The following is a 21,475-nucleotide window of genomic DNA, read 5'->3' on the forward strand; positions in this document are numbered from 1 at the left end:
TCCTCTGCACGTTGCCCTCGAGGTGGCTGTGGTGGGGAAGAGACCGTTGTTCACCTCCTTGTGGATTGTGCCTTTGCAAAGAAAGTCTGGAGAGAGATGCAGTGGTTGCTGTCGAGGTTCATCCCGAGCAGCTCTGTGAGACAGGACTCTGTGCTCTACGGGCTGTTCCCAGGGACACACACCGAGACAAACATCAACTGCAGCTGGAGGATCATCAACTCAGTGAAAGAGGCGCTTTGGTCTGCCCGAAACTTGTTGGTCTTCCAGCACAAAGAGTTGTCCCCGACCGATTGTTGCGGACTGGCACAATCCAAAGTCCAGGACTACGTGCTGAGGGACGCACTAAAGCTTGGGGCAGCTGCCGCAAAGGCGCAATGGGGAAGGGTCGCTGTCTACGACCTTTCTACCACAGCGCACCGAGAGACTGGGAACTGTTTAGAGCCCCTCGGGCTGTACAGATCAAAATGAAAGGCTGTAAATGATTGTAATATTGTTTGTACTGATGCACCTGGTGATACATTTTGTAAAAGTTTAACCTGGATTGTACCCTTGTAATGTTGTGTTTGAAATGGTTTTGAATGTGATTGAAGATAATTTATGAATAAAGTATATTTTTACAAAAAAAAAAAATCTGTTCTTATCAGTTTAATATCTGATACGTCCCTTATCTGGGGACCATATATTAAATTGATTTTTGGAGCAGGGAGATGGAATAGGGGCTTGCTCCGTCCACTCCACGCATCGACCCGGTATTGCAGTATCTCTGGGAACGGTGCACCCTCCCCTTTCCAGGGGATTTTCAATGCTAAAAATAGTTTTCTTACAAACATCTGCTTTCTTTACTTCTCAACATGTACATGTTCCGAAATCCAACTTTCTTTCTTTCTCTCTCTCTCTCTCTCTCTCTCTCACTCACTCACCCGCAGCAGCTACACACAAAAAACACGCACTCTCACCCAACACTCGCCGGCAGGGCCGGCAGCAGATTGGACGCTACGTCCAGATCCCTGATGGAAACAGTTAAGGATGCCAAGCTGCACGACGTCTTCAGCAACCCTGCAGACGGAGCGCAGCGTAGATACACCTGGTCGCGGCCAGACGGGTCCATTCGTTCCAGGATAGACTTCCTGTTTGTGTCCCGTGCATTCACAGTCAGATCCACCGAGGTCAAGCCGGTGTTCTTCTCTGACCACTGCCTCCTACTGGCGGACTGCCACTTGGAGGAAGACCTGAGGGTGGGCAGGGGGGCATGGAAGCTAAATGTGCAACTGCTGACCCCAGAGAACATTGAGGAGCTCAAGAGGGATTACAAAGGTTGGAGAACCGTGAAACCCCTCTTTGAGTCCCTGACACACTGGTGGGAAGTGACCAAGGGAAGCATCAAGAGGTTTTTCATCCTCAAAGGCACCCAGAAAGCTAGAAAGGAACAGAGGGAAATGTCCCGACTCCAGAAAAAGATGCAGAATCTGCTGCGGCTGCAGTCGATGGGGGTCGATGTCAAGGAGGAGCTCCAAGAGGTGAAGGGCCAGCAAGCCTCGCACTTTGCCTCGGAGGCCTCCAAGATCATCTTCCGTTCCAGAGTCCGCTCCGTGGAGCAGGATGAGACGTGCTCACGTTTCTTCTTCCAAAAGGTACACAGAGAGCGCTCTGTGATCAGCAGCCTGAAGGAAGAAGACGGCTCAGTAAAGTCATCACGGTCCGACATTCTGAGGATCAGCAAATCCTTTTATGCCGGATTGTATGACGTGAAGCCCACGGACAGCACGGCCTCCCAGTCCTTCCTGTCCTCTATCACGGAGGTCTTAGACCACAGCACGCGGGAGAGCCTGGACAAACCGCTAACTCCTGACGAACTGACTAAGGCCCTCGAGTCCTTCGAGAAGAATAAAACCCCCGGAAGCGACGGCTTGCCGGCGGAGTTGTATTGGGCTCTGTGGGACTTGATCGGGCCAGACCTGCTAGGAGTGTACGAGAGAATGCTCCTGGCCGGTAGTATGTCAGAATCCATGAGGAAAGGCATCATCACCCTCATCTACAAGCACAAGGGGGAAAGGGAGGAAATTAGAAATTGGCGACCCATTTCACTGTTGAATGTGGACTATAAGATTCTGTCCAAGGTCATCGCCAATCGGGTCAAATCCGCTCTGGAATTGGTGATTCACCCTGACCAGACCTGCTCTGTGCCAGGCAGGAAGATCTCTGACAGCCTGGCGCTGCTCAGGGATACGATTGCCTATGTACAGGACAGGGGTGTGGATACCTGCCTCATCAGCTTGGATCAGGAGAAGGCCTTTGACAGAATATCGCACACCTACATGGGGGATGTGCTCTCCAAAATGGGGTTTGGGGAGGGAATTCGAAATTGGATCCAACTGCTCTACACTAACATCAGTAGCGCAGTCTCAATCAATGGGTGGGAAACAGATAGCTTCCCGATCAAATCTGGAGTCAGGCAGGGCTGTCCTCTCTCGCCTGTCCTTTTCGTGTGTTGCATAGAACCCTTTGCCGAGTCCATCAGGAAGGATCCGGGCATAAGAGGAGTGACGATCCCAGGCAGTGGAGGCACTCAGGTAAAAGCCTCCCTGTACATGGACGACGTCGCCGTCTTCTGCTCGGATCCGCTGTCGGTGCGCAGACTGATGCACATCTGCGACCAGTTCGAACTGGCCTCGGGAGCCAAGGTAAATCGTGGGAAGAGCGAGGCCATGTTCTTTGGGAACTGGGCTGACCGATCCTTTGTCCCCTTCACTGTCAGGGCTGACGGCCTGAAGGTGCTGGGGATATGGTTCGGAGGGACCGGGGCATGCGTTAGAAACTGGAAGGAGCGAGTGGCTATGGTGAAGAGGAAACTGGGCATGTGGGATCGACGCTCCCTCTCCGTTGCGGGTAAGAACCTGGTCATCAGGTGTGAGGTACTCTCGCTGTTGCTGTACGTGGCGCAGGTCTGGCCCATTCCAGACTCCTGCGCGACGGTGATAACTCGAGCCATCTTCCGCTTTATCTGGAGGTCGAAAATGGATCGTGTCCGCAGGGACGCGATGTACAAGCCTCTAGATAAAGGGGGAAAAAACGTGCCCAACATCGCCCTCATACTGATGGCCACCTTTGTGTGCGGCTGCATCAAGCGGTGCGTAGACCCTCAGTACGCAAACACCAAGTGTCACTACGTGCTGAGGTTCTACCTGTCCCCGGTGTTGCGAAGGATGGGTCTGGCCACGCTGCCGCGGAACGCTCCAAGTAGTTGGACCGCGCCGTACCACCTGTCCCTGGTGGAAAAATTGATGCAGAAAAACACCTTTGACCACAAGTCCATCAGGCAGTGGTCAGCACGTAACGTCCTAGAGGCCCTGAGGGATAAGGAGAGGGTGGACCCTGTGGGATGGTTCCCCGAGCAGACTGTCAAAGTCATTTGGCAGAATGCCTCATCGCCAGAACTTTCCAACAAGCACCAAGACGTAGCTTGGCTGGTGGTGAGAAAGGCCCTCCCCGTCAGATCCTTCCTACACGCCAGGAAGCTCACCCCCTCTGCACGTTGCCCTCGAGGTGGCTGTGGTGGGGAAGAGACCGTTGTCCACCTCCTTGTGGATTGTGCCTTTGCAAAGAAAGTCTGGAGAGAGATGCAGTGGTTGCTGTCGAGGTTCATCCCGAGCAGTTCTGTGACACAGGACTCTGTGCTCTACGGGCTGTTCCCAGGGACACACACCGAGACAAACATCGACTGCAGCTGGAGGATCATCAACTCGGTGAAAGAGGCGCTTTGGTCTGCCCGAAACTTGTTGGTCTTCCAGCACAAAGAGTTGTCCCCGACCGATTGTTGCGGACTGGCACAATCCAAAGTCCAGGACTACGTGCTGAGGGACGCACTAAAGCTTGGGGCAGCTGCCGCAAAGGCGCAATGGGGAAGGGTCGCTGTCTAAGACCTTTCTACCACAGCGCACCGAGAGACTGGGAACTGTTTAGAGCCCCTCGGGCTGTACAGATCAAAATGAAAGGCTGTAAATGACTGTAATATTGTTTGTACTGATGCACCTGGTGATACATTTTGTAAAAGTTTAACCTGGATTGTACCCTTGTAATGTTGTTTTTGAAATGGTTTGGAATGTGATTGAAGATATTTTATGAATAAAGTATATTTTTACAAAAAAAAACAACCTGTTCTTATCAGTTTAATATCTGATACGTCCCTTATCTGGGGACCATATATTAAATTGATTTTTGAGCAGGGAGATGGAATAGGGGCTTGCTCCGTCCACTCCACGCATCGACCCGGTATTGCAGTATCTCTGGGAACGGTGCACCCTCCCCTTTCCAGGGGATTTTCAATGCTAAAAATAGTTTTCTTACAAACATCTGCTTTCTTTACTTCTCAACATGTACATGTTCCAAAATCCAACTTTCTTTCTTTCTCTCTCTCTCTCTCTCTCTCTCTCTCTCACTCACTCACCCGCAGCAGCTACACACAAAAAACACGCACTCTCACCCAACACTCGCCGGCAGGGCCGGCAGCAGATTGGACGCTACGTCCAGATCCCTGATGGAAACAGTTAAGGATGCCAAGCTGCACGACGTCTTCAGCAACCCTGCAGACGGAGCGCAGCGTAGATACACCTGGTCGCGGCCAGACGGGTCCATTCGTTCCAGGATAGACTTCCTGTTTGTGTCCCGTGCATTCACAGTCAGATCCACCGAGGTCAAGCCGGTGTTCTTCTCTGACCACTGCCTCCTACTGGCGGACTGCCACTTGGAGAAGGACCTGAGGGTGGGCAGGGGGGCATGGAAGCTAAATGTGCAACTGCTGACCCCAGAGAACATTGAGGAGCTCAAGAGGGATTACAAAGGTTGGAGAACCGTGAAACCCCTCTTTGAGTCCCTGACACACTGGTGGGAAGCGATCAAGGGAAACATCAAGAGGTTTTTCATCCTCAAAGGCACCCAGAAAGCTAGAAAGGAACAGAGGGAAATGTCCCGACTCCAGAAAAAGATGCAGAATCTGCTGCGGCTGCAGTCGATGGGGGTGGATGTCAAGGAGGAGCTCCAAGAGGTGAAGGGCCAGCAAGCCTCGCACTTTGCCTCGGAGGCCTCCAAGATCATCTTCCGTTCCAGAGTCCGCTCCGTGGAGCAGGATGAGACGTGCTCACGTTTCTTCTTCCAAAAGGTACACAGAGAGCGCTCTGTGATCAGCAGCCTGAAGGAAGAAGACGGCTCAGTAAAGTCATCACGGTCCGACATTCTGAGGATCAGCAAATCCTTTTATGCCGGATTGTATGACGTGAAGCCCACGGACAGCACGGCCTCCCAGTCCTTCCTGTCCTCTATCACGGAGGTCTTAGACCACAGTACGCGGGAGAGCCTGGACAAACCGCTAACTCCTGACGAACTGACTAAGGCCCTCGAGTCCTTCGAGAAGAGTAAAACCCCCGGAAGCGACGGCTTGCCGGCGGAGTTGTATTGGGCTCTGTGGGACTTGATCGGGCCAGACCTGCTAGGAGTGTACGAGAGTATGCTCCTGGCCGGCAGCATGTCAGAATCCATGAGGAAAGGCATCATCACCCTCATCTACAAGCACAAGGGGGAAAGGGAGGAAATTAGAAATTGGCGACCCATTTCACTGTTGAATGAGGACTATAAGATTCTGTCCAAGGTCATCGCCAACCGGGTCAAATCCGCTCTGGAATTGGTGATTCACCCTGACCAGACCTGCTCTGTGCCAGGCAGGAAGATCTCTGACAGCCTGGCGCTGCTCAGGGATACGATTGCCTATGTACAGGACAGGGGTGTGGATACCTGCCTCATCAGCTTGGATCAGGAGAAGGCCTTTGACAGAATATCGCACACCTACATGGGGGATGTGCTCTCCAAAATGGGCTTTGGGGAGGGAATTCGAAATTGGATCCAACTGCTCTACACTAACATCAGTAGCGCAGTCTCAATCAATGGGTGGGAAACAGATAGCTTTCCGATTAAATCTGGAGTCAGGCAGGGCTGTCCTCTCTCGCCTGTCCTTTTCGTGTGTTGCATAGAACCCTTTGCCGAGTCCATCAGGAACGACCCGGGCATAAGAGGAGTGACGATCCCAGGCAGTGGAGGCACTCAGGTAAAAGCCTCCCTGTACATGGACGACGTCGCCGTCTTCTGCTCGGATCCGCTGTCGGTGCGCAGACTGATGCACATCTGCGACCAGTTCGAACTGGCCTCGGGAGCCAAGGTAAATCGTGGGAAGAGCGAGGCCATGTTCTTTGGGAACTGGGCTGACCGATCCTTTGTCCCCTTCACTGTCAGGGCTGACGGCCTGAAGGTGCTGGGGATATGGTTCGGAGGGACCGGGGCATGCGTTAGAAACTGGAAGGAGCGAGTGGCTATGGTGAAGAGGAAACTGGGCATGTGGGATCGACGCTCCCTCTCCATTGCGGGTAAGAACCTGGTCATCAGGTGTGAGGTACTCTCGCTGTTGCTGTACGTGGCGCAGGTCTGGCCCATTCCAGACTCCTGCGCGACGGCGATAACTCGAGCCATCTTCCGCTTTATCTGGAGGTCGAAAATGGATCGGGTCCGCAGGGACGCGATGTACAAGCCTCTAGATAAAGGGGGAAAAAACGTGCCCAACATCGCCCTCATACTGATGGCCACCTTTGTGTGCGGCTGCATCAAGCGGTGCGTAGACCCTCAGTACGCAAACACCAAGTGTCACTACGTGCTGAGGTTCTACCTGTCCCCGGTGTTGCGAAGGATGGGTCTGGCCACGCTGCCGCGGAACGCTCCAAGTAGTTGGACCGTGCCGTACCACCTGTCCCTGGTGGAAAAATTGATGCAGAAAAACACCTTTGACCACAAGTCCATCAGGCAGTGGTCAGCACGTAACGTCCTAGAGGCCCTGAGGGATAAGGAGAGGGTGGACCCTGTGGGATGGTTCCCCGAGCAGACTGTCAAAGTCATTTGGCAGAATGCCTCATCGCCAGAACTTTCCAACAAGCACCAAGACGTAGCTTGGCTGGTGGTGAGAAAGGCCCTCCCCGTCAGATCCTTCCTACACGCCAGGAAGCTCACCCCCTCTGCACGTTGCCCTCGAGGTGGCTGTGGTGGGGAAGAGACCGTTGTCCACCTCCTTGTGGATTGTGCCTTTGCAAAGAAAGTCTGGAGAGAGATGCAGTGGTTGCTGTCGAGGTTCATCCCGAGCAGTTCTGTGACACAGGACTCTGTGCTCTACGGGCTGTTCCCAGGGACACACACCGAGACAAACATCAACTGCAGCTGGAGGATCATCAACTCGGTGAACGAGGCGCTTTGGTCTGCCCGAAACTTGTTGGTCTTCCAGCACAAAGAGTTGTCCCCGACCGATTGTTGCGGACTGGCACAATCCAAAGTCCAGGACTACGTGCTGAGGGACGCACTAAAGCTTGGGGCAGCTGCCGCAAAGGCGCAATGGGGAAGGGTCGCTGTCTAAGACCTTTCTACCACAGCGCACCGAGAGACTGGGAACTGTTTAGAGCCCCTCGGGCTGTACAGATCAAAATGAAAGGCTGTAAATGATTGTAATATTGTTTGTACTGATGCACCTGGTGATACATTTTGTAAAAGTTTAACCTGGATTGTACCCTTGTAATGTTGTTTTTGAAATGGTTTGGAATGTGATTGAAGATATTTTATGAATAAAGTATATTTTTACAAAAAAAAAAAAAAAAATCTGTTCTTATCAGTTTAATATCTGATACGTCCCTTATCTGGGGACCATATATTAAATTGATTTTTGGAGCAGGGAGATGGAATAGGGGCTTGCTCCGTCCACTCCACGCATCGACCCGGTATTGCAGTATCTCTGGGAACGGTGCACCCTCCCCTTTCCAGGGGATTTTCAATGCTAAAAATAGTTTTCTTACAAACATCTGCTTTCTTTACTTCTCAACATGTACATGTTCCAAAATCCAACTTTCTTTCTTTCTCTCTCTCTCTCTCTCTCTCTCTCTCACTCACTCACCCGCAGCAGCTACACACAAAAAACACGCACTCTCACCCAACACTCGCCGGCAGGGCCGGCAGCAGATTGGACGCTACGTCCAGATCCCTGATGGAAACAGTTAAGGATGCCAAGCTGCACGACGTCTTCAGCAACCCTGCAGACGGAGCGCAGCGTAGATACACCTGGTCGCGGCCAGACGGGTCCATTCGTTCCAGGATAGACTTCCTGTTTGTGTCCCGTGCATTCACAGTCAGATCCACCGAGGTCAAGCCGGTGTTCTTCTCTGACCACTGCCTCCTACTGGCGGACTGCCACTTGGAGGAAGACCTGAGGGTGGGCAGGGGGGCATGGAAGCTAAATGTGCAACTGCTGACCCCAGAGAACATTGAGGAGCTCAAGAGGGATTACAAAGGTTGGAGAACCGTGAAACCCCTCTTTGAGTCCCTGACACACTGGTGGGAAGTGACCAAGGGAAGCATCAAGAGGTTTTTCATCCTCAAAGGCACCCAGAAAGCTAGAAAGGAACAGAGGGAAATGTCCCGACTCCAGAAAAAGATGCAGAATCTGCTGCGGCTGCAGTCGATGGGGGTCGATGTCAAGGAGGAGCTCCAAGAGGTGAAGGGCCAGCAAGCCTCGCACTTTGCCTCGGAGGCCTCCAAGATCATCTTCCGTTCCAGAGTCCGCTCCGTGGAGCAGGATGAGACGTGCTCACGTTTCTTCTTCCAAAAGGTACACAGAGAGCGCTCTGTGATCAGCAGCCTGAAGGAAGAAGACGGCTCAGTAAAGTCATCACGGTCCGACATTCTGAGGATCAGCAAATCCTTTTATGCCGGATTGTATGACGTGAAGCCCACGGACAGCACGGCCTCCCAGTCCTTCCTGTCCTCTATCACGGAGGTCTTAGACCACAGTACGCGGGAGAGCCTGGACAAACCGCTAACTCCTGACGAACTGACTAAGGCCCTCGAGTCCTTCGAGAAGAATAAAACCCCCGGAAGCGACGGCTTGCCGGCGGAGTTGTATTGGGCTCTGTGGGACTTGATCGGGCCAGACCTGCTAGGAGTGTACGAGAGAATGCTCCTGGCCGGTAGTATGTCAGAATCCATGAGGAAAGGCATCATCACCCTCATCTACAAGCACAAGGGGGAAAGGGAGGAAATTAGAAATTGGCGACCCATTTCACTGTTGAATGTGGACTATAAGATTCTGTCCAAGGTCATCGCCAATCGGGTCAAATCCGCTCTGGAATTGGTGATTCACCCTGACCAGACCTGCTCTGTGCCAGGCAGGAAGATCTCTGACAGCCTGGCGCTGCTCAGGGATACGATTGCCTATGTACAGGACAGGGGTGTGGATACCTGCCTCATCAGCTTGGATCAGGAGAAGGCCTTTGACAGAATATCGCACACCTACATGGGGGATGTGCTCTCCAAAATGGGGTTTGGGGAGGGAATTCGAAATTGGATCCAACTGCTCTACACTAACATCAGTAGCGCAGTCTCAATCAATGGGTGGGAAACAGATAGCTTCCCGATCAAATCTGGAGTCAGGCAGGGCTGTCCTCTCTCGCCTGTCCTTTTCGTGTGTTGCATAGAACCCTTTGCCGAGTCCATCAGGAAGGATCCGGGCATAAGAGGAGTGACGATCCCAGGCAGTGGAGGCACTCAGGTAAAAGCCTCCCTGTACATGGACGACGTCGCCGTCTTCTGCTCGGATCCGCTGTCGGTGCGCAGACTGATGCACATCTGCGACCAGTTCGAACTGGCCTCGGGAGCCAAGGTAAATCGTGGGAAGAGCGAGGCCATGTTCTTTGGGAACTGGGCTGACCGATCCTTTGTCCCCTTCACTGTCAGGGCTGACGGCCTGAAGGTGCTGGGGATATGGTTCGGAGGGACCGGGGCATGCGTTAGAAACTGGAAGGAGCGAGTGGCTATGGTGAAGAGGAAACTGGGCATGTGGGATCGACGCTCCCTCTCCGTTGCGGGTAAGAACCTGGTCATCAGGTGTGAGGTACTCTCGCTGTTGCTGTACGTGGCGCAGGTCTGGCCCATTCCAGACTCCTGCGCGACGGCGATAACTCGAGCCATCTTCCGCTTTATCTGGAGGTCGAAAATGGATCGTGTCCGCAGGGACGCGATGTACAAGCCTCTAGATAAAGGGGGAAAAAACGTGCCCAACATCGCCCTCATACTGATGGCCACCTTTGTGTGCGGCTGCATCAAGCGGTGCGTAGACCCTCAGTACGCAAACACCAAGTGTCACTACGTGCTGAGGTTCTACCTGTCCCCGGTGTTGCGAAGGATGGGTCTGGCCACGCTGCCGCGGAACGCTCCAAGTAGTTGGACCGCGCCGTACCACCTGTCCCTGGTGGAAAAATTGATGCAGAAAAACACCTTTGACCACAAGTCCATCAGGCAGTGGTCAGCACGTAACGTCCTAGAGGCCCTGAGGGATAAGGAGAGGGTGGACCCTGTGGGATGGTTCCCCGAGCAGACTGTCAAAGTCATTTGGCAGAATGCCTCATCGCCAGAACTTTCCAACAAGCACCAAGACGTAGCTTGGCTGGTGGTGAGAAAGGCCCTCCCCGTCAGATCCTTCCTACACGCCAGGAAGCTCACCCCCTCTGCACGTTGCCCTCGAGGTGGCTGTGGTGGGGAAGAGACCGTTGTCCACCTCCTTGTGGATTGTGCCTTTGCAAAGAAAGTCTGGAGAGAGATGCAGTGGTTGCTGTCGAGGTTCATCCCGAGCAGTTCTGTGAGACAGGACTCTGTGCTCTACGGGCTGTTCCCAGGGACACACACCGAGACAAACATCGACTGCAGCTGGAGGATCATCAACTCGGTGAAAGAGGCGCTTTGGTCTGCCCGAAACTTGTTGGTCTTCCAGCACAAAGAGTTGTCCCCGACCGATTGTTGCGGACTGGCACAATCCAAAGTCCAGGACTACGTGCTGAGGGACGCACTAAAGCTTGGGGCAGCTGCCGCAAAGGCGCAATGGGGAAGGGTCGCTGTCTAAGACCTTTCTACCACAGCGCACCGAGAGACTGGGAACTGTTTAGAGCCCCTCGGGCTGTACAGATCAAAATGAAAGGCTGTAAATGACTGTAATATTGTTTGTACTGATGCACCTGGTGATACATTTTGTAAAAGTTTAACCTGGATTGTACCCTTGTAATGTTGTTTTTGAAATGGTTTGGAATGTGATTGAAGATATTTTATGAATAAAGTATATTTTTACAAAAAAAAACAACCTGTTCTTATCAGTTTAATATCTGATACGTCCCTTATCTGGGGACCATATATTAAATTGATTTTTGAGCAGGGAGATGGAATAGGGGCTTGCTCCGTCCACTCCACGCATCGACCCGGTATTGCAGTATCTCTGGGAACGGTGCACCCTCCCCTTTCCAGGGGATTTTCAATGCTAAAAATAGTTTTCTTACAAACATCTGCTTTCTTTACTTCTCAACATGTACATGTTCCAAAATCCAACTTTCTTTCTTTCTCTCTCTCTCTCTCTCTCTCTCTCTCTCTCACTCACTCACCCGCAGCAGCTACACACAAAAAACACGCACTCTCACCCAACACTCGCCGGCAGGGCCGGCAGCAGATTGGACGCTACGTCCAGATCCCTGATGGAAACAGTTAAGGATGCCAAGCTGCACGACGTCTTCAGCAACCCTGCAGACGGAGCGCAGCGTAGATACACCTGGTCGCGGCCAGACGGGTCCATTCGTTCCAGGATAGACTTCCTGTTTGTGTCCCGTGCATTCACAGTCAGATCCACCGAGGTCAAGCCGGTGTTCTTCTCTGACCACTGCCTCCTACTGGCGGACTGCCACTTGGAGAAGGACCTGAGGGTGGGCAGGGGGGCATGGAAGCTAAATGTGCAACTGCTGACCCCAGAGAACATTGAGGAGCTCAAGAGGGATTACAAAGGTTGGAGAACCGTGAAACCCCTCTTTGAGTCCCTGACACACTGGTGGGAAGCGATCAAGGGAAACATCAAGAGGTTTTTCATCCTCAAAGGCACCCAGAAAGCTAGAAAGGAACAGAGGGAAATGTCCCGACTCCAGAAAAAGATGCAGAATCTGCTGCGGCTGCAGTCGATGGGGGTCGATGTCAAGGAGGAGCTCCAAGAGGTGAAGGGCCAGCAAGCCTCGCACTTTGCCTCGGAGGCCTCCAAGATCATCTTCCGTTCCAGAGTCCGCTCCGTGGAGCAGGATGAGACGTGCTCACGTTTCTTCTTCCAAAAGGTACACAGAGAGCGCTCTGTGATCAGCAGCCTGAAGGAAGAAGACGGCTCAGTAAAGTCATCACGGTCCGACATTCTGAGGATCAGCAAATCCTTTTATGCCGGATTGTATGACGTGAAGCCCACGGACAGCACGGCCTCCCAGTCCTTCCTGTCCTCTATCACGGAGGTCTTAGACCACAGTACGCGGGAGAGCCTGGACAAACCGCTAACTCCTGACGAACTGACTAAGGCCCTCGAGTCCTTCGAGAAGAGTAAAACCCCCGGAAGCGACGGCTTGCCGGCGGAGTTGTATTGGGCTCTGTGGGACTTGATCGGGCCAGACCTGCTAGGAGTGTACGAGAGTATGCTCCTGGCCGGTAGTATGTCAGAATCCATGAGGAAAGGCATCATCACCCTCATCTACAAGCACAAGGGGGAAAGGGAGGAAATTAGAAATTGGCGACCCATTTCACTGTTGAATGTGGACTATAAGATTCTGTCCAAGGTCATCGCCAATCGGGTCAAATCCGCTCTGGAATTGGTGATTCACCCTGACCAGACCTGCTCTGTGCCAGGCAGGAAGATCTCTGACAGCCTGGCGCTGCTCAGGGATACGATTGCCTATGTACAGGACAGGGGTGTGGATACCTGCCTCATCAGCTTGGATCAGGAGAAGGCCTTTGACAGAATATCGCACACCTACATGGGGGATGTGCTCTCCAAAATGGGGTTTGGGGAGGGAATTCGAAATTGGATCCAACTGCTCTACACTAACATCAGTAGCGCAGTGTCAATCATTGGGTGGGAAACAGATAGCTTCCCGATCAAATCTGGAGTCAGGCAGGGCTGTCCTCTCTCGCCTGTCCTTTTCGTGTGTTGCATAGAACCCTTTGCCGAGTCCATCAGGAAGGATCCGGGCATAAGAGGAGTGACGATCCCAGGCAGTGGAGGCACTCAGGTAAAAGCCTCCCTGTACATGGACGACGTCGCCGTCTTCTGCTCGGATCCGCTGTCGGTGCGCAGACTGATGCACATCTGCGACCAGTTCGAACTGGCCTCGGGAGCCAAGGTAAATCGTGGGAAGAGCGAGGCCATGTTCTTTGGGAACTGGGCTGACCGATCCTTTGTCCCCTTCACTGTCAGGGCTGACGGCCTGAAGGTGCTGGGGATATGGTTCGGAGGGACCGGGGCATGCGTTAGAAACTGGAAGGAGCGAGTGGCTATGGTGAAGAGGAAACTGGGCATGTGGGATCGACGCTCCCTCTCCGTTGCGGGTAAGAACCTGGTCATCAGGTGTGAGGTACTCTCGCTGTTGCTGTACGTGGCGCAGGTCTGGCCCATTCCAGACTCCTGCGCGACGGCGATAACTCGAGCCATCTTCCGCTTTATCTGGAGGTCGAAAATGGATCGTGTCCGCAGGGACGCGATGTACAAGCCTCTAGATAAAGGGGGAAAAAACGTGCCCAACATCGCCCTCATACTGATGGCCACCTTTGTGTGCGGCTGCATCAAGCGGTGCGTAGACCCTCAGTACGCAAACACCAAGTGTCACTACGTGCTGAGGTTCTACCTGTCCCCGGTGTTGCGAAGGATGGGTCTGGCCACGCTGCCGCGGAACGCTCCAAGTAGTTGGACCGCGCCGTACCACCTGTCCCTGGTGGAAAAATTGATGCAGAAAAACACCTTTGACCACAAGTCCATCAGGCAGTGGTCAGCACGTAACGTCCTAGAGGCCCTGAGGGATAAGGAGAGGGTGGACCCTGTGGGATGGTTCCCCGAGCAGACTGTCAAAGTCATTTGGCAGAATGCCTCATCGCCAGAACTTTCCAACAAGCACCAAGACGTAGCTTGGCTGGTGGTGAGAAAGGCCCTCCCCGTCAGATCCTTCCTACACGCCAGGAAGCTCACCCCCTCTGCACGTTGCCCTCGAGGTGGCTGTGGTGGGGAAGAGACCGTTGTCCACCTCCTTGTGGATTGTGCCTTTGCAAAGAAAGTCTGGAGAGAGATGCAGTGGTTGCTGTCGAGGTTCATCCCGAGCAGTTCTGTGAGACAGGACTCTGTGCTCTACGGGCTGTTCCCAGGGACACACACCGAGACAAACATCGACTGCAGCTGGAGGATCATCAACTCGGTGAAAGAGGCGCTTTGGTCTGCCCGAAACTTGTTGGTCTTCCAGCACAAAGAGTTGTCCCCGACCGATTGTTGCGGACTGGCACAATCCAAAGTCCAGGACTACGTGCTGAGGGACGCACTAAAGCTTGGGGCAGCTGCCGCAAAGGCGCAATGGGGAAGGGTCGCTGTCTAAGACCTTTCTACCACAGCGCACCGAGAGACTGGGAACTGTTTAGAGCCCCTCGGGCTGTACAGATCAAAATGAAAGGCTGTAAATGACTGTAATATTGTTTGTACTGATGCACCTGGTGATACATTTTGTAAAAGTTTAACCTGGATTGTACCCTTGTAATGTTGTTTTTGAAATGGTTTGGAATGTGATTGAAGATATTTTATGAATAAAGTATATTTTTACAAAAAAAAAAAAAAATCTGTTCTTATCAGTTTAATATCTGATACGTCCCTTATCTGGGGACCATATATTAAATTGATTTTTGGAGCAGGGAGATGGAATAGGGGCTTGCTCCGTCCACTCCACGCATCGACCCGGTATTGCAGTATCTCTGGGAACGGTGCACCCTCCCCTTTCCAGGGGATTTTCAATGCTAAAAATAGTTTTCTTACAAACATCTGCTTTCTTTACTTCTCAACATGTACATGTTCCAAAATCCAACTTTCTTTCTTTCTCTCTCTCTCTCTCTCTCTCTCTCTCACTCACTCACCCGCAGCAGCTACACACAAAAAACACGCACTCTCACCCAACACTCGCCGGCAGGGCCGGCAGCAGATTGGACGCTACGTCCAGATCCCTGATGGAAACAGTTAAGGATGCCAAGCTGCACGACGTCTTCAGCAACCCTGCAGACGGAGCGCAGCGTAGATACACCTGGTCGCGGCCAGACGGGTCCATTCGTTCCAGGATAGACTTCCTGTTTGTGTCCCGTGCATTCACAGTCAGATCCACCGAGGTCAAGCCGGTGTTCTTCTCTGACCACTGCCTCCTACTGGCGGACTGCCACTTGGAGAAGGACCTGAGGGTGGGCAGGGGGGCATGGAAGCTAAATGTGCAACTGCTGACCCCAGAGAACATTGAGGAGCTCAAGAGGGATTACAAAGGTTGGAGAACCGTGAAACCCCTCTTTGAGTCCCTGACACACTGGTGGGAAGCGATCAAGGGAAGCATCAAGAGGTTTTTCATCCTCAAAGGCACCCAGAAAGCTAGAAAGGAACAGAGGGAAATGTCCCGACTCCAGATAAAGATGCAGAATCTGCTGCGGCTGCAGTCGATGGGGGTCGATGTCAAGGAGGAGCTCCAAGAGGTGAAGGGCCAGCAAGCCTCGCACTTTGCCTCGGAGGCCTCCAAGATCATCTTCCGTTCCAGAGTCCGCTCCATGGAGCAGGATGAGACGTGCTCACGTTTCTTCTTCCAAAAGGTACACAGAGAGCGCTCTGTGATCAGCAGCCTGAAGGAAGAAGACGGCTCAGTAAAGTCATCACGGTCCGACATTGTGAGGATCAGCAAATCCTTTTATGCCGGACTGTATGACGTGAAGCCCACGGACAGCACGGCCTCCCAGTCCTTCCTGTCCTCTATCACGGAGGTCTTAGACCACAGTACGCGGGAGAGCCTGGACAAACCGCTAACTCCTGACGAACTGACTAAGGCCCTCGAGTCCTTCGAGAAGAGTAAAACCCCCGGAAGCGACGGCTTGCCGACGCAGTTGTATTGGGCTCTGTGGGACTTGATCGGGCCAGACCTGCTAGGAGTGTACGAGAGTATGCTCCTGGCCGGTAGTATGTCAGAATCCATGAGGAAAGGCATCATCACCCTCATCTACAAGCACAAGGGGGAAAGGGAGGAAATTAGAAATTGGCGACCCATTTCACTGTTGAATTTGGACTATAAGATTCTGTCCAAGGTCATCGCCAACCGGGTCAAATCCGCTCTGGAATTGGTGATTCACCCTGACCAGACCTGCTCTGTGCCAGGCAGGAAGATCTCTGACAGCCTGGCGCTGCTCAGGGATACGATTGCCTATGTACAGGACAGGGGTGTGGATACCTGCCTCATCAGCTTGGATCAGGAGAAGGCCTTTGACAGAATATCGCACACCTACATGGGGGATGTGCTCTCCAAAATGGGGTTTGGGGAGGGAATTCGAAATTGGATCCAACTGCTCTACACTAACATCAGTAGCGCAGTCTCAATCAATGGGTGGGAAACAGATAGCTTTCCGATTAAATCTGGAGTCAGGCAGGGCTGTCCTCTCTCGCCTGTCCTTTTCGTGTGTTGCATAGAACCCTTTGCCGAGTCCATCAGGAAGGATCCGGGCATAAGAGGAGTGACGATCCCAGGCAGTGGAGGCACTCAGGTAAAAGCCTCCCTGTACATGGACGACGTCGCCGTCTTCTGCTCGGATCCGCTGTCGGTGCGCAGACTGATGCACATCTGCGACCAGTTCGAACTGGCCTCGGGAGCCAAGGTAAATCGTGGGAAGAGCGAGGCCATGTTCTTTGGGAACTGGGCTGACCGATCCTTTGTCCCCTTCACTGTCAGGGCTGACGGCCTGAAGGTGCTGGGGATATGATTCGGAGGGACCGGGGCATGCGTTAGAAACTGGAAGGAGCGAGTGGCTATGGTGAAGAGGAAACTGGGCATGTGGGATCGACGCTCCCTCTCCATTGCGGGTAAGAACCTGGTCATCAGGTGTGAGGTACTCTCGCTGTTGCTGTACGTGGCGCAGGTCTGGCCCATTCCAGACTCCTGCGCGACGGCGATAACTCGAGCCATCTTCCGCTTTATCTGGAGGTCGAAAATGGATCGTGTCCGCAGGGACGCGATGTACAAGCCTCTAGATAAAGGGGGAAAAAACGTGCCCAACATCGCCCTCATACTGATGGCCACCTTTGTGTGCGGCTGCATCAAGCGGTGCGTAGACCCTCAGTACGCAAACACCAAGTGTCACTACGTGCTGATGTTCTACCTGTCCCCGGTGTTGCGAAGGATGGGTCTGGCCACGCTGCCGCGGAACGCTCCAAGTAGTTGGACCGTGCCGTACCACCTGTCCCTGGTGGAAAAATTGATGCAGAAAAACACCTTTGACCACAAGTCCATCAGGCAGTGGTCAGCACGTAACGTCCTAGAGGCCCTGAGGGATAAGGAGAGGGTGGACCCTGTGGGATGGTTCCCCGAGCAGACTGTCAAAGTCATTTGGCAGAATGCCTCATCGCCAGAACTTTCCAACAAGCACCAAGACGTAGCTTGGCTGGTGGTGAGAAAGGCCCTCCCCGTCAGATCCTTCCTACACGCCAGGAAGCTCACCCCCTCTGCACGTTGCCCTCGAGGTGGCTGTGGTGGGGAAGAGACCGTTGTCCACCTCCTTGTGGATTGTGCCTTTGCAAAGAAAGTCTGGAGAGAGATGCAGTGGTTGCTGTCGAGGTTCATCCCGAGCAGTTCTGTGACACAGGACTCTGTGCTCTACGGGCTGTTCCCAGGGACACACACCGAGACAAACATCAACTGCAGCTGGAGGATCATCAACTCGGTGAACGAGGCGCTTTGGTCTGCCCGAAACTTGTTGGTCTTCCAGCACAAAGAGTTGTCCCCGACCGATTGTTGCGGACTGGCACAATCCAAAGTCCAGGACTACGTGCTGAGGGACGCACTAAAGCTTGGGGCAGCTGCCGCAAAGGCGCAATGGGGAAGGGTCGCTGTCTAAGACCTTTCTACCACAGCGCACCGAGAGACTGGGAACTGTTTAGAGCCCCTCGGGCTGTACAGATCAAAATGAAAGGCTGTAAATGATTGTAATATTGTTTGTACTGATGCACCTGGTGATACATTTTGTAAAAGTTTAACCTGGATTGTACCCTTGTAATGTTGTTTTTGAAATGGTTTGGAATGTGATTGAAGATATTTTATGAATAAAGTATATTTTTACAAAAAAAAAAAAAAAAAAATCTGTTCTTATCAGTTTAATATCTGATACGTCCCTTATCTGGGGACCATATATTAAATTGATTTTTGGAGCAGGGAGATGGAATAGGGGCTTGCTCCGTCCACTCCACGCATCGACCCGGTATTGCAGTATCTCTGGGAACGGTGCACCCTCCCCTTTCCAGGGGATTTTCAATGCTAAAAATAGTTTTCTTACAAACATCTGCTTTCTTTACTTCTCAACATGTACATGTTCCAAAATCCAACTTTCTTTCTTTCTCTCTCTCTCTCTCTCTCTCTCTCTCTCACTCACTCACCCGCAGCAGCTACACACAAAAAACACGCACTCTCACCCAACACTCGCCGGCAGGGCCGGCAGCAGATTGGACGCTACGTCCAGATCCCTGATGGAAACAGTTAAGGATGCCAAGCTGCACGACGTCTTCAGCAACCCTGCAGACGGAGCGCAGCGTAGATACACCTGGTCGCGGCCAGACGGGTCCATTCGTTCCAGGATAGACTTCCTGTTTGTGTCCCGTGCATTCACAGTCAGATCCACCGAGGTCAAGCCGGTGTTCTTCTCTGACCACTGCCTCCTACTGGCGGACTGCCACTTGGAGGAAGACCTGAGGGTGGGCAGGGGGGCATGGAAGCTAAATGTGCAACTGCTGACCCCAGAGAACATTGAGGAGCTCAAGAGGGATTACAAAGGTTGGAGAACCGTGAAACCCCTCTTTGAGTCCCTGACACACTGGTGGGAAGCGATCAAGGGAAGCATCAAGAGGTTTTTCATCCTCAAAGGCACCCAGAAAGCTAGAAAGGAACAGAGGGAAATGTCCCGACTCCAGAAAAAGATGCAGAATCTGCTGCGGCTGCAGTCGATGGGGGTCGATGTCAAGGAGGAGCTCCAAGAGGTGAAGGGCCAGCAAGCCTCGCACTTTGCCTCGGAGGCCTCCAAGATCATCTTCCGTTCCAGAGTCCGCTCCGTGGAGCAGGATGAGACGTGCTCACGTTTCTTCTTCCAAAAGGTACACAGAGAGCGCTCTGTGATCAGCAGCCTGAAGGAAGAAGACGGCTCAGTAAAGTCATCACGGTCCGACATTCTGAGGATCAGCAAATCCTTTTATGCCGGACTGTATGACGTGAAGCCCACGGACAGCACGGCCTCCCAGTCCTTCCTGTCCTCTATCACGGAGGTCTTAGACCACAGTACGCGGGAGAGCCTGGACAAACCGCTAACTCCTGACGAACTGACTAAGGCCCTCGAGTCCTTCGAGAAGAGTAAAACCTCCGGAAGCGACGGCTTGCCGGCGGAGTTGTATTGGGCTCTGTGGGACTTGATCGGGCCAGACCTGCTAGGAGTGTACGAGAGTATGCTCCTGGCCGGTAGTATGTCAGAATCCATGAGGAAAGGCATCATCACCCTCATCTACAAGCACAAGGGGGAAAGGGAGGAAATTAGAAATTGGCGACCCATTTCACTGTTGAATGCGGACTATAAGATTCTGTCCAAGGTCATCGCCAACCGGGTCAAATCCGCTCTGGAATTGGTGATTCACCCTGACCAGACCTGCTCTGTGCCAGGCAGGAAGATCTCTGACAGCCTGGCGCTGCTCAGGGATACGATTGCCTATGTACAGGACAGGGGTGTGGATACCTGCCTCATCAGCTTGGATCAGGAGAAGGCCTTTGACAGAATATCGCACACCTACATGGGGGATGTGCTCTCCAAAATGGGCTTTGGGGAGGGAATTCGAAATTGGATCCAACTGCTCTACACTAACATCAGTAGCGCAGTGTCAATCATTGGGTGGGAAACAGATAGCTTTCCGATTAAATCTGGAGTCAGGCAGGGCTGTCCTCTCTCGCCTGTCCTTTTCGTGTGTTGCATAGAACCCTTTGCCGAGTCCATCAGGAAGGATCCGGGCATAAGAGGAGTGACGATCCCAGGCAGTGGAGGCACTCAGGTAAAAGCCTCCCTGTACATGGACGACGTCGCCGTCTTCTGCTCGGATCCGCTGTCGGTGCGCAGACTGATGCACATCTGCGACCAGTTCGAACTGGCCTCGGGAGCCCAGGTAAATCGTGGGAAGAGCGAGGCCATGTTCTTTGGGAACTGGGCTGACCGATCCTTTGTCCCCTTCACTGTCAGGGCTGACGGCCTGCGGGTGCTGGGGATATGGTTCGGAGGGACCGGGGCATGCGTTAGAAACTGGAAGGAGCGAGTGGCTATGGTGAAGAGGAAACTGGGCATGTGGGAGCGACGCTCCCTCTCCATTGCGGGTAAGAACCTGGTCATCAGGTGTGAGGTACTCTCGCTGTTGCTGTACGTGGCGCAGGTCTGGCCCATTCCAGACTCCTGCGCGACGGCGATCACTCGAGCCATCTTCCGCTTTATCTGGAGGTCGAAAATGGATCGTGTCCGCAGGGACGCGATGTACAAGCCTCTAGATAAATTGGGAAAAAACGTGCCCAACATCGCCCTCATCCTGATGGCCACCTTTGTGTGCGGCTGCATCAAGCGGTGCGTAGACCCTCAGTACGCAAACACCAAGTGTCACTACGTGCTGAGGTTCTACCTGTCCCCGGTGTTGCGAAGGATGGGTCTGGCCACGCTGCCGCGGAACGCTCCAAGTAGTTGGACCGTGCCGTACCACCTGTCCCTGGTGGAAAAATTGATGCAGAAAAACACCTTTGACCACAAGTCCATCAGGCAGTGGTCAGCACGTAACGTCCTAGAGGCCCTGAGGGATAAGGAGAGGGTGGACCCTGTGGGATGGTTCCCCGAGCAGACTGTCAAAGTCATTTGGCAGAATGCCTCATCGCCAGAACTTTCCAACAAGCACCAAGACGTAGCTTGGCTGGTGGTGAGAAAGGCCCTCCCCGTCAGATCCTTCCTACACGCCAGGAAGCTCACCCCCTGTGCACGTTGCCCTCGAGGTGGCTGTGGTGGGGAAGAGACCGTTGTTCACCTCCTTGTGGATTGTGCCTTTGCAAAGAAAGTCTGGAGAGAGATGCAGTGGTTGCTGTCGAGGTTCATCCCGAGCAGCTCTGTGAGACAGGACTCTGTGCTCTACGGGCTGTTCCCAGGTACACACACCGAGACAAACATCAACTGCAGCTGGAGGATCATCAACTCAGTGAAAGAGGCGCTTTGGTCTGCCCGAAACTTGTTGGTCTTCCAGCACAAAGAGTTGTCCCCGACCGATTGTTGCGGACTGGCACAATCCAAAGTC

At 53.0% G+C, this 21,475-nt stretch overlaps 1 non-coding gene and 5 pseudogenes across 1 annotated transcript; all 6 read left to right on the forward strand.

Annotated features, from left to right (window-relative positions):
- The first annotated feature begins 608 nt into the window (after window positions 1–608).
- Window positions 609–783, forward strand: LOC144675400 (U2 spliceosomal RNA; annotated as a pseudogene).
- A 3,346-nt stretch (window positions 784–4,129) lies between these two features.
- Window positions 4,130–4,303, forward strand: LOC144675407 (U2 spliceosomal RNA; annotated as a pseudogene).
- Window positions 4,304–7,653: 3,350 nt separating this feature from the next.
- LOC144675396 (U2 spliceosomal RNA) lies at window positions 7,654–7,833 on the forward strand (annotated as a pseudogene).
- A 3,348-nt stretch (window positions 7,834–11,181) lies between these two features.
- On the forward strand, window positions 11,182–11,355 carry LOC144675408 (U2 spliceosomal RNA; annotated as a pseudogene).
- Window positions 11,356–14,707: 3,352 nt separating this feature from the next.
- LOC144675404 (U2 spliceosomal RNA) lies at window positions 14,708–14,885 on the forward strand (annotated as a pseudogene).
- Window positions 14,886–18,233: 3,348 nt separating this feature from the next.
- Window positions 18,234–18,415, forward strand: LOC144675401 (U2 spliceosomal RNA). The gene has a single exon (XR_013574951.1). It is a non-coding gene; the product is annotated as a U2 spliceosomal RNA (small nuclear RNA).
- Window positions 18,416–21,475: the final 3,060 nt, after the last annotated feature.

The sequence above is a fragment of the Cetorhinus maximus genome, unplaced genomic scaffold (assembly GCF_964194155.1).
Source record: "Cetorhinus maximus unplaced genomic scaffold, sCetMax3.hap1.1 HAP1_SCAFFOLD_993, whole genome shotgun sequence".
Taxonomy (NCBI): Eukaryota; Metazoa; Chordata; class Chondrichthyes; order Lamniformes; family Cetorhinidae; genus Cetorhinus; species Cetorhinus maximus.